Below are 14,964 nucleotides of genomic sequence, written 5' to 3'. Positions count from 1 at the left end.
CTATAGAGTCGACGCTAGATGCATGTAATGATGATTTTTTGATATGTCAGCTATGACATCATAATAATAACATCGCATTTTCAATTGGAACTTAATTTATTTATATATAATGTTAATTTGAACTTGATATTTTCTTGGGAAAGATCTACAGTATTAAACGTATGTATATGAAAATAATGAATTGGTACTTATGTACTTATGTGACATGAAAAAGTGCAAAGAGCAAATTAAGAAGCAATACACATAAACTATTTTTTTTCCTTATTATATTAAAACAAAAGCCCTGAACTTGTCTAATTGGGCTTACAATTATTGCCTCCTTATTTCATGATACAATATATAGTAAATTATTATTCTTTTAATTAATAAGGCTTCTGTCCAACGTAATTTCCCCTCAGATAATAACTGCATATTATAAATACGCCTTTATTATTATTACACACAACCCTTGCACACCCAATTTGGGTCGAGCTGCTCCATACCACTTGGGTGTAGTGACCGCATACTTTTCCAGTTGCACATGTGTTTGTATCATAATTGTAGTATTGCTTTTCACTTACCCAAGCATTCACTGCATCCACCCCTGTATAAGTCGTAGAAGAGCCCCAAAAAAGGTTCTCACCATATAATTGACCTCCAGAGTGGATCAAGCTGCAATTGTTCATCATTGAGGTGGCATAAGTTTGTGCGTACAATGCAACTGTGGTGTTCCAAGAGACATTGCTTACACCAACAGCAGTTCGTGCTGTGTTATGGGTGTTGACATAGTCTTGTGGGTTATTTTGAGCTAGTGTTGTGTGCGCTAATATGGCAACGACCATGACACAAGCCAAAGAGAGAGCATTCATTTTATTATGCATGCTAACTTGTAGAAATACTATAAAGAGAATATGATTGTGGATTGGTAAGGATGAACAAGGGCTCATTGAGGTTATTTATAGCAAGGGTGGATAAATAAAAGTATAGGTATTAATTGCTTGAAAAAGGAAAAGTATTGCTTTGAAAGATGAGAACTACGACTCTCTAATATACTAAAAAATTAATTATCATTCTTGGCTTGATTGGATGACCGTTATTTTATAAGAAAAAAATTGTGATAAAAATATTAAGTACGGTTATTGTAAAACAACGAGATAGGAAGATATATATACATGATATCACCTGTTTAATGCACTATTTTCATTTCATTTTGTCCAGTTAATTCAATCTAAGATGATCCAAATACTCATAATTAACAACGTAACTCTACAAATAATTTATTCGCTCTATAATTAAATCCAATAATCTCTCTTTAATTTGGAAACTATTGGAGAGACAACTCAAAGTTTCATATTGATAATTAAATAATTAATTAATTATGCAACCAGACGTACACATGCAAGTGGAAATCTTATAGACTATAAATAGACTGTAAACGAACTATGAATGCTAGCCTAAGACATAAGCACCTGAAGATACATAAACATATCATAGCTTAGGTTTAATTATGCACTTTTATTGAATAAGGCATGTTTGATCCAACAACATGAACTTGCATCCTCGATCTCATATGACTTCCCAGTCAATTTTTAAATGATGTAATTTAGAAAGTGCTATCAAACTAATTTGGAAAGCAGATGCATAGCACCTTTTTCACGCATAACCTGTCAATTAATTTTATCTAAACAGTTTGATTGCAATCATGGATGGAGCTTGGTGAACATTCGATGGTTCACATGCATTGAAAGCTGCCAAATTAAATCATATATATGCGGCTGTAGACCCTGCGGTGCATATGGATCACTGGGGTTCTTACTTCTTTGCAATTTGCTGGTGCTTATGGCGGAGCCGCAATAAGCAAATTTTTGAAGATACTGGTACAGATCCAAAATGGCTGGTACAGTATGTAGTGAAGGAAGCAAGACTTTGGATGAAGCATATATAGATAGGATGTCATTTTAGAGGTTAATGTTGGAAATTTTAGAAAGATACAACAACAGAGAGAAGAAATTTGCTGCTGAAATTAACTTCTATTGCTTCCTTAATTCGGATACAAAATACATCTGAATTTATAGCTAAACAAAAAGACTAAATTTAGAAACCTACTACAACTCATGACTCAACTAAATTTAGAAAAACTAACCCCACTACCTGCACTAATTCTGTCTAGAGTAAATAAGGAAACAATTAACTCCACTACACGCCTATAGCAGAATCTAAACTTAGTGAAGCACCAAATCCTCTAACATAGACTTCTATTTTTGGTAGACACGTCACAGACTTCTATTTCTGGTAGACACGTTATCTCCACTGAATCATAGGTTTCTAATTCAGTGTTGTTAATTTTGGATCAATATTCAACACTCCCCCTTGATTCAAAATCGGTTACTCCAAGCTTCTTTCTCAAATTTTCAAATGTGCTTAGTGCCAACGCCTTGGTTAGAATATCTGCCTTATGATTTTCTGAAGTAACAAACTTCAGCTCAACTATCTTCTCTGCCACTAGATCTCTGATGAAATGAAGTCGAATGTCGATGTGCTTTGACTTTCCATGGAACACAGGATTCTTCGTCATGGAAATGGCTGATTGATTGTCACAATAGATAGGTGTTGGCTGCTGCTGCACCTGTCCAACATCTTCTAGAATTCGCCTAAGCCATACTGCTTGACAAGCAGCTGAATTGACCGCAATGTATTCAGTTTCTGAGGATGAAAGTGCCACTGTTGCTTGTTTCTTTGAGCTCCAACTAATTGCACTTGATCCAAGGGAGAACATGTGACCCGAAGTGCTTCTATCTTCTGAACATCCTACCCAATTGCTGTCAATATAACCAAATAACTCAAAGGAATTTGTGTTACCGTACCACAGCCCGAAATCTGTTGTACCTGAGATGTATTTCAGTACTCTCTTTGCTGCTCCAAAGTGATGCTTGGTCGGATTATGCATGTACCTTGATATCACTCCAACTGCATAGGATATATCTGGTCATGTATGGGTTAAGTAAATCAAACCTCCAACTAGGCTTCTAAACTTTGTTTCATCACAAAAACCCGTACCATCATCTCTTGTTAACTTCTCATTATTATTCATGGGAGTAGTTGCTGCCTTGCAACTATGCATACCGAATTTCTTTAGCAAATCCTTTGCATACTTCCTTTGAGAAACAAAAATGCTACCATGGTCTTGCTCTACTTCCAAACCGAGAAAGTAGTGCAACAAACCAAAATCAGTCATCTCAAACTCCCTTTTCATGCTAGTCCGAAATTCATTCAACAAACTTTCACTTGTGCCCATATAGATCATATCATCTACATACAAACACACAATCAACAACTCTCCTTTTTCACCCTTTTTAACATACAAATTGGGCTCACTCATGCTTCTTTTAAAACCTGGATTGATGAAGTATGAATCAATCTTGCTATACCACGCCCTTGGTGCTTGCTTCAAACCATACAATGCTTTGTTAGTTTGCAAAACTTTCCTTGCCTTTCACTTCAAAACCTATTGGCTGCTCTACATAAACTTCCTTTATCAATTCTATTGAGAAAGGTAGATTTGACATCAAATTGATACATAACTCTTTTCATTTGAGCTGCCAAAGCTAACAACAATCTCACCGTTTCAAACCTTGCAACCGGTGAAAATGTTTCTTCATAATCTATACCATATTCTTGTGCATAACCCTTTGCCACAAGTCTAGCTTTGAACTTTTGAACACTTCCATCTGCACCGAATTTAGTTTTGAAAACCCATTTTAAACTAATAACATTTTTACCTTCATGACGCTTCACCAATTGCCAAGTTTTGTTCTTCTTACATTGCTTTGCACCATTCCTCCTTTTATGTGGCCTCTTACATTGCTTTGAACCAATTGCCAAGTGTTGTTTCGTACAGCTCTTGTAAGGTTTTGAATTTCCTTGATGGCATGTCGGGTATAGACTCAACAATTGGTCCACCCGAACTGGAACTACTGCCTGCAGGTTACTGTTGTGCAGCCATTTCTTCTACTTCTTCTGTTGTTTCTTCAATCTGTGGTTGGTGTGCAATATCCTCCTACTGCCATCTTGTTTCTTCATCAAACACCACATTTCTACTTATTAAAATCTTACCACTTTCTGGACTATACAACCGATACCCTTTAGATTGTGTACAATACCCAATGAAAACCCATTTTCCAAATTTTTCATCAAGTTCCGTTCTCTTTTGTGGATTAACAAATGCATAGGCTATACATCCAAATATTCTTAAATGACTTACCCCTGGTTTCCTCTTGAACCATGCCTCAAATGGAGTTTTATTCCATACATATTTTGTTGGTGAAATATTCAACACATACACTGCAGTTGCAACTGCCTCAGCCCAGATTGGTTTGGTAGGTTCTTGCATTTGAGCATGCTTCTACCCATCTCAACAACTGTTACATTTTTTCTCTCTGCCACCCTATTTTGCTTAGGTGCATAGGGTGTGGTTAACTCATGGTGTATCCCTTCGTTTTCACAGAAATTTATAAATTCTTTTGAGACGAACTCACCTCCTCGGTCCGTTATTAATGCCTTCAACTTCTTTTCAGTTTTCTTCACTACAAAAGCTTTAAAGACCTTGAAACTTCTGAATGCCTCTCCTTTGCTTTGTAGGAAATACACCCAACTCATCCTACTATAATCATCTGTGAAAAGAAGGAAATATTTGCTACCTCCAAGAGATTCGGTTTGCATTGGATCACACAATTCAAGTACTTGTGTTACTCTCTTGGCTTGGCCTTTTGGGAATGGAAACTTGGCTTGTTTATCGAATATACACCCTTCATAAACACCTATTTGGTTGATTTCGGGTAGACCATAAACCATTTATTTTTGGTTCAACCATTGATATTCAAATGACCATATCTAAGATGCCATAACTCAGATTGGTTCAAATCTTTTGCAACCATTGCTCTTTCCTTTACATTTGACACCGCCAAGGGAAACAATTTATTGGTTGTCATGTTCAGCTCTACCAATACCTGGTTTTCAGATTTTATTACACAAGTTTTTCCTTCAAACACAATTGAATAACCATAATCCATCAACTGCCCGACACTCAGCAGATTTTGAGTCAAGTCCGAAATGTAATACACATTATGCAATAATTTCATACCATTTTCTTTGGTGTGCACTGCAATTGTGCCCTTGCCTTCTACCTGAATCTGCTTGTCATCGCCAAGTTTAACCTACAATTTGCATGTTTCATCCAAATCTTCAAACAACTGCTTGAATCCGGACATGTGATTTGAACACCCGCTATCGAGAAACCAGATGCTGCTTGCATCAATTTTGTCAGCCGAATTGCTGGCCATGAAGAGAGTGTTAGTCTGTAATAATCTAGAAGTCAATAATACGATAAATTATCACAAAGCTTTGTTCATGAATTGAATGTTTATTTATATATCATTTTGTTGCCTTGAGTATTATTGAAATTATGGATCATTTCGAGTTCATGACTGAAATTGTGAAACTCCATAATATAGATAATATATACTCTTAAAAGTCACTGACCAAGGTAATTAGCAGGAACACTAATTATCGCGATAAGGTTAGCATGTGGATTAAAAGATGGTTAAGTTTTACAAACCACCTGACATGAGATGTCATTTTAATCACATGGATACATGTTCTAGGAACATGGTATTTGACAGACCCCGAATGAAACATTAAATAGAATTGTGTTCGTGTCATTCATGTTTTCATTCAGTGTCAAGTTCTAAAGTATGAGGTATTTATCGTTCCCACTAAGAAATATGTATGTGTGAGTGTTATTTAACGCTGTCCGTAAAAAGCAGTCATAACGGTAGCATTTCCATACGTATAGCTTAGCTGAGGAAGTGATAGTCTGCCAAGAATACTATTTGTTCCTCGTATCTCTATACGAGCTATAGCATCACTGGGCCCCTTGGTAGAGTTAGATTATCTGAATGCGGTATAATTACAAGAGTAATTATATTTGATAATCTACTCAAGATCAAGAAAAGATACAGTTAGCAAGAATGACACACATTTACCTTGAAACTGATCTGATAGCTATGAGACAGAAGAACAGACACAAGTAAATTGTTTACTGGATCGTGATATTGTACAGTACATCATCATCTGTGTAATTAGATGGTCATAGTGTATACTGCCAGATGCCTCCTATGATTATAGAAGTTAAAACAGTTTTAATTCTATTTACCAACATAACACAGATCCTATTGGGTCACACCATATAGGAGTTAATCGGATAATCTTATTGTGATTGATTATAAATTGGTTATGATCAATATTAAGATGGTTATAATTAATTATACGTGTTATAATTAAATTATATTTGTCATGTTAAAAATGACAAAGCAAAAACTAATGGTTATAATTAGTTATACTTGGTATAATTAATTAAATTAATTGTACGTCATTTAGAATGACAAACAGAAACACAGGTTTGTTTATAAACGTGTTTGACATGTTGTATAAAAATTACCAAACGAAAACCGTAAACGAATATATTTGTACGTGACAATTATACATATTTGATTTGGATATTTACTATTCATAGTGGGTTTGGGTTAATGGGATTATAATCCATTAAACTAATCTAACCAATATGAAGTTGCAAAATCAAATTTGAATGCCACATCCAAAATGGCAAAAATGTAATTTTGTCAAGTACGAGGGTATTTCGGTCTTTTGGCGAACGTCCTCATTTGCCTATAAATAGAGGGGCATAGGTGAAAGAGAAAACTCACTAATTCACGTGTTAATCTGATTACTTCGTTAATTAGATTTCTCTCTTTCTCTATTTACGGTTTTTCGATTGGTGAATAGTATTTTACCGAATTTTTGCGGTATTTCATATTTGGTTTAATTAGCAAATCTGATTGAAACGAACTTTTTAGTGAATAGTGTTTTTGCAGAATACCGCGGTTTATAGTATTTCTGGCAAAAGAAATAAACTGCTCTCTGGTTAGTCCTGGTGGATAACTAATAGAGGTATTGCACGTGTGATACTCCGAGTCGATTCCTTCCCTGGTGAGGCTCTACTCGCTCGGTCTGCATTCCAACTGTGATTTGGAAACAAGGTATAAACATGTTATATTAATCTATTTAATTGATAAATAGATTTAATGTTTTAGAAAATCAATTATGGAGTAGATCTGTAAATAGGATTAAACGAATCTTCTTGATTCATTTAATCCTTAGCTTAAGGTAGATGTAAAAGTTTTGTTTTACTCTTTCCGCACCTTAAGCATATAAATGAGTTTGAACAGTCAAAACCCCAACATGATTAATCAATGGGTTTGAACAGTCAAAACCCCAACATAATTAATCAATGGGTTTGAACAGTCAAAACCCAACAGTGGTATCAGAGCACAAGGCTCTTCCGCTGATTGATTTTCTGAAAGTTATAACTTATGCAAATAAGGTGCATATACCCTGTATCGGTTTAAATTCTTACATTTGCAGCACAAGTCCAAAACCGATTAGAAATGAGATTTTCTTGGTTCGGTTTTACCGACTAAGAAAGTTAAATTAGATTTACGCTTTCTTTATGCTTTCTTTATGCTTTCTTATGAAATGTAAATGTTTACATTTCTTGGATCGGTTTTCCGACCGAGAAAGATAAAATAGGATTTTATGCTTTCTTTATGTTTTCGTTTTCAAAACTTTTGATTGCGTTAAAGTTCATCTAAGAATGTGATGAAGCAATAAAGTACCTGAGTAAGAGCTGTTAATCTCCACCCGTAAAAGACAAGGTTAATGACAAGAAAAGTCTCGGCTTTTCGTCTAACCCTCTTTTACGTGTCCTGATAGCTGGCCCAAAGGGGACTTTGTCACGTTACCAAATTGCTTTAACACTTTTGAAATGGCAAAATTTAGTGTAACTTTTCGCCTTTTTCAAAAACCTTCGGATAAGTAAAGTTCATCGAAGAATGTGATGAAGCAATAAAGTACCTTAGTAAGAGCTGTCATTTTCACACCGTAAAAGAGATGGTTCTGTCTAGGAAAGATTGAGTCTAAGCGGTCCTTGTGACCCCGATGTTTCCTGGGAGCCCCTTTTACATGTCCTAATGGCTGGCCGAAAAGGAACTTTGTCACGTTACCAAATTGTTTTATGGACCGAAAAGAATATTTGTTTTAAACATATAAACTGTTTATATGCTTTAAACGGTATAGAATAAAGAACTGAGCATAGCTGCAAAATAAAGAATTAGGAACTGATAAATAAATATACCTGACTTGCTCCCGTATATAAGTAAATTAGATTTACTTCTTTGATATGAAATGAATAAATTAGATTTATCGCTTTCAAGGAACCGTGAAAGAACGTGATGTCAAAGAAAGATTTGTGAAGGAACTCACCGTTGTCTTTCTGGCAGACGACTTTCACGTGTCCATAAGAATGTCCAAAGTCAGTTACAAGAACTGACTGCTTAAACAAAGCTAAGCGTATCAAAGAGGTACTGATAAGAACAACAACTAATAGAGATCACATTTCGTATTCAAGACTTCCTTTCCACGACTGCTTAATGAAGCATATGAAAGAGGTCGTTATAAAGATACGAATAAAATCACATTTAGTCATTCTTACATATGCTGAGAAAAGAAAGTAATGGGGATCACATTCGATATTTTAGACTTCCTTTCCACGACTGCTTAATGAAGCATATGAAAGAGGTCGCTATAAAAATACGAATAGAATCACATTAGTCGTTCTTTCTGACATAAGCTAAGAAAAGAAATAGAGATCACATTCGGTATTCAAGACTTCCTTTCTATAATTGCTTAATGAAGCATATGAAAGAAGTCGCATAAAGATACGAATAGAATCACATTAGTCGTTCTTTTTCACATACCCTTTTGGAGATTGCTGGCACTGTTAAGCATAAACACCAACCCATCAAATAATTAAGTATTATGCCCTTCCTACTCTATCCTCCTCAGATCATTGTTCATTGGTTGATGATTGAAACCTACTCAGTAGGCATCGCCTTTTACCTTTGGTGGTCGAGGGTTATGTGAGACATAACAAAACAAAATAGAGTGATGTTACTTACCGATGATTTCTAAAAGAGTTTTAGGCTCGGGGCAAAGTCTTCATTAAAAACACGTGATGTTTTAACGAAACTAAGAATCACAAAGAGATGTGATTAGCAAGTTTGCTTACCTAAGATAACTGATAGCCATGATATGCATACACTGCCTTGGTTATTGGTGAAAACATGGATCTTGGTCCTACTGCAAAACGGGAATAAAACAAATTTGCAGTGGGAGTTTTATTATTATAATAAAACATTACATGAACAAAGCTAAAATCTTTACATTTAACATTGTAGTAATATGGCTAAAGAAACATCATTCTCTCTACGCTCCCTACTCGAAAAGATAGACATACGTGAGAAAAAGGAATATATCCTAAATACACCGGTCCCTGCTGAAATAGTAGAGAGCAGCTCTGTCAGTACTCACACGCTTCGTATGACAAGCGATGATGAGAAACTGGAGAAGCTTAACTGTTCGTGGAGCCACGAGTTGGCCACGGAAGTTATCCTGAACTCATTTCCTCCCAGCTATTCGGAGTTCATTGTGAACTCCCATAAGCAAGAGTTGGATAAGAGCTTGCAGGAGCCCCAAGGGATGTTGAGGATCACTGATAAAGACATTGAGAATAGCTCTCATGTCCTCATAATCCAAGAAGGTGGGAGGAAGATAAAGAAAGCCCCAAAGAAGGTGGCTCCGAAGTACAAAGGCAAAGGGAAGTTGGTTCTAGGAACGAACTCTCCCAAGATAAAAGTTTCTGCTAACTTTGACTGCTATTTCAGCAATAGCAAAAGTCATTGGAAGAGAGACTGCCTGAAGGATCTAGAAGTTCTGAAATCTGGGCGAGTCTCAGAAATTTCAGTTTCTGGTATCAATGTTATTGAAGTTAACGTTGCAACCTCTATTAATGATTGGGTACTGGATACCGGATCATGTGCTCATATTTGTTCAAATGTGCAAGCACTGAAAAATAGGAGGAAACTACATAACAAGGAGATACAACTCCAAGTTGGAAACGGAGCACGAGTTACAGCCGTGACAGCTGGTAGTATAGAGTTGTATTTGCCCAGCGGGCTTGTAATGGAACTAGAAAATGTATATTTTGTTCCTAGCATTTCCAGAAACATCATTTCAATCTCATGTTTAGAGATGAATGGTTTCTCTTTTGTAATAAAGGACAATAGATGTTCTATATACAAAGATGAATTATATTATGGATCTTCATATATGATGAATGGTCTTTATATACTGGAAATGGAAAAACCCGTATTTAACATCAATAACAAACGACTCAAAACATCACATGAAAGCACGACTTACATGTGGCATTGTCGCATTGGTCATATAAATGAGAAACGCATCAAGAAGTTACATAAAAATGGACTTCTTGGTAAATTTGATCTGGAATCAATTGACACATGCGAATCTTGTATACGAGGAAAAATGACCAAAGCGCCTTTCTCCAAAAAGGGCAAAAGGGCAAGTGACTTATTAGGTCTAATACACACAGATGTATGTGGACCTATGAGTACTTGTACAAGAAATGGTTTTTCTTACTTTATCACATTTACTGATGATTACAGTAGATACGGTTATGTCTACTTGATGAGACATAAGTCTGAATCCTTTGACAAGTTCAAAGAATTCAAGACTGAAGTAGAAAATCAATTGAACAAAAGTATTAAGGCTCTACGTTCTGACCGTGGAGGCGAATACTTAAGTTTTGAGTTTAAAGAGTACTTAAAGGAATGTGGGATAGTCTCACAGCTCACACCTCCGGGGACACCACAGTGGAACGGTGTTTCTGAGAGACGGAATCGAACTCTGTTAGACATGGTTCGTTCCATGATGAGTGAAGCCACACTTCCGAAATCGTTCTGGGGGCACGCACTAGAAACTGCTGCACGAACAATAAATATGGTTCCATCCAAGTCAGTAGAAAAGACTCCATACGAGTTATGGTTTGGGAAACTCCCAAATATGTCTTATCTTAAAATATGGGGTTGCGAAGTATTTGTCAAACGTCTGACGTCTGACAAACTTGATCCCAAGGCTAACAAGTGCTTCTTCGTAGGGTATCCTAAGGAAACGAAAGGATATTACTTCTATCACCAATCTGAGAACAAAATAGTTGTTGCTCGTGATGGTAGATTTTTGGAGAATGAGTTTCTCGCAAAAAGAAGTAGTGGGAGTAATGTAATACTTGAAGAAATTCAAGATACATCACACAATATAATATCTGATACAGATCAGATAAACCCACCTCTTGATTTTTCGGCTGATGTGCATCTAGAAGTACCAAATCCACAAGTAGTTATGGATGAGGTTCTAGTCCCGAGCTCAAGTACTTCAACGCAAGTTGAAGAAGAACTAGATCCGCAGACCGTTGTGGATCAAGTTCAACAGCCCGAAGAACAAGTGCTACGTAGGTCAACAAGAACAGTCCATGCACCCGAGAGGTACTTGTTGGGTTTCGGGGAACGGTTCAAACCCATTTAATTAGCTTAACCTGCGGAAAGAGTAAAACAAAATTTTTTTACATCTAACTTAAGCTACGAAGATTCGTTTAATCCTATTTACAAATCTACTCCATAATTGATTTCCTAAAGCATTAAATCTATTTACAAATTAAATAGATTAATATAACAATTTATACCTTGATTCCAAATCTCAGTTGGAATGCAGACCGAGCGAGTAGAGCCTCACCAGGGATGGAATCGACTCGCAGTATCACACGTGTGATACCTCTATTGGTTATCCACCAGGACTAACCGGAGAGCGATTTATTTCTTCTGCCAGAAATACCGTAAACAGCAGAATTCTGCAGAAACACTATTCACCGAGAAAATGATGAAATAAATATATTTATGTCCCGAAGTAACTCGGTTTTGCTTAAAAGCTAAACCGCAGGATTACACAAAATATATTATTTCCTAATCTCGAAATAACCGAAATCAAGGAAGAGAGAAAAACCGATTAACGAAGTAATCAGATTAACACGTCAATTAGTGAGTCTTTCTCTCTACCCCTACCCCTCTATTTATAGAGTTTTGAGGAGGTTCGCAAAAGACCGAAATACCCCTCAAAACAAATCTATTTACCAAAAGCCCTTGACACCTCATCCTTTTATCATGTGAAATGACCAAAATACCCTTGCCACCTCACATGACACATGTCAACACATGCGAAGTCGGCACCAAGGTAAAAAAACCATTTTACCCTTGGTCCATTAAGGCATGAATAGTGTTGGGCTTTGATTTTGGGCTTTGACTTTTGGGCTTTTAATTTTAATTAAGGCTTTGATTATTTTGGGCTTTTAAATCCATAATTCAAACCCATAATTAACAAATTAAAATCCAAATCAAATATATATAATTGTCATATACAATTATATTTCTTTTCGGTTGTTGTTCGGTAACTTTTATACAACGTAACGTGTACGTTTATAAATTAACCGTTGTTTCTGCTTGTCATTCTAAATGACATTTATAATTTAATTATATCATGTATAATTAATTATAACCATCTTAATATTAATTATAATCAATTTATAATTAATCAGTAAGATTCTCCGAGTAGCTCCTATATGGTGTGACCCAATAGGATCTGTGTTATGTTGGTAAACAGAGTTAAAACTGTTTTAACTTCTATAATCATGGGTGGCGTCTGGCAACACATCATGACCATCCAATTACACAGATGATGCTGTACTGTACAATATCACAATCCAGTAAACAATTTACTTGTGTTAGTTCTTCTGTCTCATAGCTATCGGATCAGTTTCAAGGTAGATGTGTGTCATCCTTGGTAACTGTATCTTTTCTTGATCTTGAGTAGATTATCAAATATAATTACTCTTGTAATTATACCGCATGCAGATTATCTAACTCTATCAAGGGGCCCAGTGATGCTATAGCTCGTATAGAGATACGAGGGACAAATAGTATTCTTGGCAGACTATCACTTCCTCAGCTAAGCTATACATATGGAAATGCTACCGTTATGGCTGCTTTTTACGGACAGCGTTAGATAACACTTACTCATATATATTTCTTAGTGGGAACGATAAATACCTCATACTGTAGAACTTTGACACTGCATGAAAACATTAATGACACGAACACAATTCTATTTAATGTTTCATTCGGGGTCTGTCAAATACCATGTTCCTAGAACATGTATCTATGTGATTAAAATGACATCTCGTGTCAAGTGGTTTGTAAAACTTAACCATCTTTTAATCCACATACTAACCTTATAGCGGTAATTGGTGTTCCTGCTAATTACCTTGGTCAGTGACCTTTTAAGAGTATATATATCATCTATATTATGGAGTTTCACAATTTCAGTCATGAACTCGAAATGATCCATAAATGCAATAATACTCAAGGCAACAAAATGATAAACATTCAATTCATGAACAAAGCTTTATGATTAATTTATCGTATTATTGACTTCTAGATTATTACAAACTAACAGTACTTGGGACTGCACGAGATCTCAGTCTATGACACTGAAGATCCTTTGACCTATGCGGAAGCAATGGATAGGCCCGACTCCGATAAATGGCTGGAGGCCATGAGATCCGAAATACAGTCCATGTATGACAACACGGTCTGGAACCTAGTTGTACCACCTGATGGGGTAAAACCCATAGCCAACAAGTGGGTTTTCAAAATGAAAACAGAAATGGATGGTAAGATGACTATATACAAAGCACACGGCTAGTAGCGAAAGGTTTCAAACAGATTCTCGGTGTAGATTATGATGAAACTTTTTCGCCCGTGGCTATGTTTAAGTCAATTCGGATACTCCTAGCAATTGTCGCATTTCATGATTATGAAATATGGCAAATGGATGTCAAAACCACCTTCTTAAATGGAAATTTAGAAGAGGATGTGTACATGACACAGCCTGAGGGTTTCAAAGATTCAAAGAATGCTGGGAAGGTGTGCAACCTTCTTAAATCCATTTATGGACTGAAGCAAGCATCACGGAGTTGGAATCTTCGATTTGACGAGGAAGTCAAAAAGCTTGACTTCGTTAGATGCGAAGAAGAACCATGTGTATACAAAAAGACTAGTGGGAGTGCCATCGCTTTTCTTATCCTATATGTAGATGACATACTACTAATGGGAAATGATATTCCTCTTTTGCAACAAGCCAAGTCTTCGTTGAAGAAAGTCTTTTCAATGAAGGACTTGGGCGAGGCTGTCTATATACTAGGCATAAAGATCTATCGAGATAGATCAAATAGACTTATAGGTTTAAGTCAAAGCACGTACATTGACAAAGTACTGAATCGGTTCAGCATGCAGGATTCTAAGAGAGGACTCCTGCCAATGTCACATGGTGCTCAGCTAAGCAAGACTCAGTGTCCTTCGACAACTGATGAGCGAAGCAATATGAGTAGAGTACCATACGCTTCGGCTATTGGCTCTATCATGTATGCCATGTTGTGCACTCGCCCTAATGTCTCGTACGCTTTGAGTGTGACGAGTAGATATCAGGCTAATCCAGGGAAAGAGCACTGGATTGCTGCAAAGAATATCCTTAAGTACTTGAGAAGAACTAAGGATATGTTTGTTGGGTTTTCGTGAACGGTTCAAACCCATTTAATTAGCTTAAGCTGCGGAAAGAGTAAAACAAAAATTTTTACATCTAACTTAAGCTACGGATTAAATGAATCAAGAAGATTCGTTTAATCCTATTTACAGATCTACTCCATAATTGATTTCCTAAAGCATTAAATCTATTTACAAATTAAATAGATTAATATAACAATTTATACCTTGATTCCAAATCTCAGTTGGAATGCAGACCGAGCGAGTAGAGCCTCACCAGGGATGGAATCGACTCGCAGTATCACACGTGTGATACCTCTATTGGTTATCCACCAGGACTAACCGGAGAGCGATTTACTTCTTCTGC

At 36.3% G+C, this 14,964-nt stretch overlaps 1 pseudogene across 1 annotated transcript; it reads right to left on the bottom strand.

Moving 5' to 3' along the window:
- Positions 1-260: 260 nt before the first annotated feature.
- On the bottom strand, positions 261-894 carry LOC144574216 (pathogenesis-related protein PRB1-2 pseudogene; annotated as a pseudogene). The gene has a single exon (XR_013518145.1). The product of XR_013518145.1 is annotated as a pathogenesis-related protein PRB1-2 pseudogene (transcript).
- Between the last annotated feature and the right edge of the window lie 14,070 nt (positions 895-14,964).

This window comes from Carex rostrata, chromosome 22 (genome assembly GCF_964058835.1).
Source record: "Carex rostrata chromosome 22, lpCarRost1.2, whole genome shotgun sequence".
NCBI classification, from domain to species: Eukaryota; Viridiplantae; Streptophyta; class Magnoliopsida; order Poales; family Cyperaceae; genus Carex; species Carex rostrata.
This window is presented reverse-complemented; position numbering and strand designations above follow the sequence as displayed.